A 3810-nucleotide genomic window follows, 5' to 3' on the forward strand; every position below is an offset into this window, starting at 1 on the left:
GTTGCATATAATTAAATTTTTGCTTGATGCATAAAGTTAAAAGATTAAAACTAATAAAACAAGTTTTAAAAAGGGACTTTTCCATTTGATTACATTTTGTATGATGGATTATGTGGAAAAAGTAGAATTGGGCTGAAAGAGCTATTGCTTTATCACCTATTCAGGTTGTAAATCATGTTTTTAACAAGTAACTAAGTAATTAAGTAATTAATTACTTTTGAAAATAAGTAATCAGTAAAGTAACTGGATTACTTTTTGGGGGAAGTAATTACTGATTACTTTTTCAAGTAACTTGACCAACACTGAATGAGCCCTATGTAACTATTCTGTAACCACTGCACATCTGTTCAATTGTCACTTGTCTGTCTGTGCTGAATCCTCTACAAGCACTCTTAAAGGAAAACAAACATTAGCCAAACACACGGTTCATCCTGGTGGTCAGGCGTCGGTCATCCAGATTCCAGAGGTGCTGTAAAAGGTCATAATGTTAACACTCTGCTGTAAAAAGAAGCAACACTAGTTTCAAACACAGTATCACACTGTATTCACTTTCTCCCCTGTAACATTCACATTTTCTCCAACATTTTCTCAACAATACAGTGGGATTTCATCACCAACATATAGCCTGTAACCACAGTTTCCTTCACACAAAATCTCAGTAATCCTGTGGTAGAAAAACATTAAGTTGTGTCCTGCTGTAAATCACATGATCAAATCACATGATTAATCCTCTGTTGTAGAAAAGAAATGTAAATGTTATCGCTGGTGTATACACTCTTTCTCACAGTGATCTCTGTGAGCAACACAAGGTAGTGAATAACACACCCACGGTAAATTCAAAAATTACAGTTAAAAAGGTTAAATTTGCAGAGTTCACATAGTCATGTAACCCAAGTTTCGTCTCCTTCTGCTCCTGCAACAGAGACACACACAGATACATCCACACCTTTGTCACGTGGATGGGGGTTAACTTCACATAGTGGTGTTAAGTCAGTCAGTCTTGTCAGCTTTAACCAGCTTTTACCAGTCAGTCAGTTCCCCATTTTTTTTATTTTCACTCATTCATTCATCCATTGATTCTTTCTTTTGCTTATAGTGGAAATTATAGTCGCATTTCGTTTCCACCCTCAGCAAAACGACGACAAAAGAAGAATTTTAGATCAGATAGCCTCGCTGAATCCTTTTGGACAGGGACTTGCTTCCTTAATTGTCCCAAATAAGTGGCTTTCTCTTGAGCCCGTTTTAATTTTGGAGAAACTCACTTTGCAACTGTTCGCAACAACATGGTGTGTAGTTCTTCCTATTCAATGTTCAGATCTGCTTAGATGACAAAGAATATTAAACAAAACTTTCAGTGCACTGTGAAAGTAACAAAATAAAAAGAATAAAAGAAAGGAAAGGAAAGGCCTTCTTAAATCATGACACGTGTTCTTCATCTCAGGGGGATAAATCATACCACACCCAATTGGCAGGCTCAACTTAGTAATAAAAGACAAATCAACAGCCAGTTTAATCTCAAACATTCATCCAATCAGCCACACCACACACAACATACAGCATAACCCTGTTGTCTCATTACATAATAAGTTTCTTCTCATCTATAGGGAGTGCAGAATTATTAGGCAAGTTGTATTTTTGAGGAATAATTTTATTATTGAACAACAACCATGTTCTCAATGAACCCAAAAATCTCATTAATATCAAAGCTGAATGTTTTTGGAAGTAGTTTTTAGTTTGTTTTTAGTTTTAGCTATTTTAGGGGCATATCTGTGTGTGCAGGTGACTATTACTGTGCAGAATTATTAGGCAACTTAACAAAAAACAAATATATACCCATTTCAATTATTTATTTTTACCAGTGAAACCAATATAACATCTCCACATTCACAAATATACATTTCTGACATTCAAAAACAAAACAAAAACAAATCAGCGACCAATATAGCCACCTTTCTTTGCAAGGACACTCAAAAGCCTGCCATCCATGGATTCTGTCAGTGTTTTGATCTGTTCACCATCAACATTGCGTGCAGCAGCAACCACAGCCTCCCAGACACTGTTCAGGGAGGTGTACTGTTTTCCCTCCTTGTAAATCTCACATTTGATGATGGACCACAGGTTCTCAATGGGGTTCAGATCAGGTGAACAAGGTGGCCATGTCATTAGTTTTTCTTCTTTTATACCCTTTCTTGCCAGCCACGCTGTGGAGTACTTGGACGCGTGTGATGGAGCATTGTCCTGCATGAAAATCATGTTTTTCTTGAAGGATGCAGACTTCTTCCTGTACCACTGCTTGAAGAAGGTGTCTTCCAGAAACTGGCAGTAGGACTGGGAGTTGAGCTTGACTCCATCCTCAACCCGAAAAGGCCCCACAAGCTCATTTTTGATGATACCAGCCCAAACCAGTACTCCACCTCCACCTTGCTGGCGTCTGAGTCGGACTGGAGCTCTCTGCCCTTTACCAATCCAGCCACGGGCCCATCCATCTGGCCCATCAAGACTCACTCTCATTTCATCAGTCCATAAAACCTTAGAAAAGCCAGTCTTGAGATATTTCTTGGCCCAGTCTTGATGTTTCAGCTTGTGTGTCTTGTTCAGTGGTGGTCGTCTTTCAGCCTTTCTTACCTTGGCCATGTCTCTGAGTATTGCACACCTTGTGCTTTTGGGCACTCCAGTGATGTTGCAGCTCTGAAATATGGCCAAACTGGTGGCAAGTGGCATCTTGGCAGCTGCACGCTTGACTTTTCTCAGTTCATGGGCAGTTATTTTGCGCCTTGGTTTTTCCACACGCTTCTTGCGACCCTGTTGACTATTTTGAATGAAACGCTTGATTGTTCGATGATCACGCTTCAGAAGCTTTGCAATTTTGAGACTGCTGCATCCCTCTGCAAGATATCTCGCTATTTTTGACTTTTCTGAGCCTGTCAAGTCCTTCTTTTGACCCATTTTGCCAAAGGAAAGGAAGTTGCCTAATAATTATGCACACCTGATATAGGGTGTTGATGTCATTAGACCACACCCCTTCTCATTACAGAGATGCACATTACCTAATATGCTTAATTGGTAGTAGGCTTTCGAGCCTATACAGCTTGGAGTAAGACAACATGCATGAAGAGGATGATGTGGACAAAATACTCATTTGCCTAATAATTCTGCACTCCCTGTATGTGTACCCGATGGCGCGATATGGCAGCCTCGCTTCTGTCAGTCTGCCCCAGGGCAGCTGTGGCTTCAACCGTAGCTTGCCTCCACCAGTGTGTGAATGTGAGAGTGAATGAATAGTGGCATTGTAAAGCGCTTTGGGTGCCTTAAAAAGCGCTATATAAATCCAATCCATTATTATTATTATTATTATGTTAAAACTTCTTCACACACTAGAAGCTCAACAATCAGCTCACTCATTGAAAACCCCTCATCAGCATTCTGTTTTCTCCCAGGTTATGATGCAACCATCTGACCTAACCTCCAACTTGCAGTTGTCACACATGGAAATCAAATGTGTGAGAAGCTGCAGGATTCAAACAGAAGTGTAACTTATAAATACATGTTCATACTTTTATTCCACAATCAGAGAGAAAGAAACAGAGAGAGAGTGCAGGACAGACAGACAGGTGACAGTCTCAGGTGTATACACTGCTGCAAAACAGCACGAGAGAAGGAAGATTTAGTGTTTGTGTTATTACGAGTGCTAAACAAGAAGAGTTCCCAGATGGTACAGTGGACACATGTGTGACTCCTGTGATTAAAGCATCTTTCTTTCAGCTTAACGAGTGAACCGTCAGCTCGTTCAAACACACGTTAAAGTCCGTT

This window comes from Rhamphochromis longiceps, linkage group LG9 (assembly GCF_057381845.1).
Source record: "Rhamphochromis longiceps isolate RC_006_pf linkage group LG9, R_longiceps_female_GT1.1, whole genome shotgun sequence".
Taxonomy (NCBI): domain Eukaryota; kingdom Metazoa; phylum Chordata; class Actinopteri; order Cichliformes; family Cichlidae; genus Rhamphochromis; species Rhamphochromis longiceps.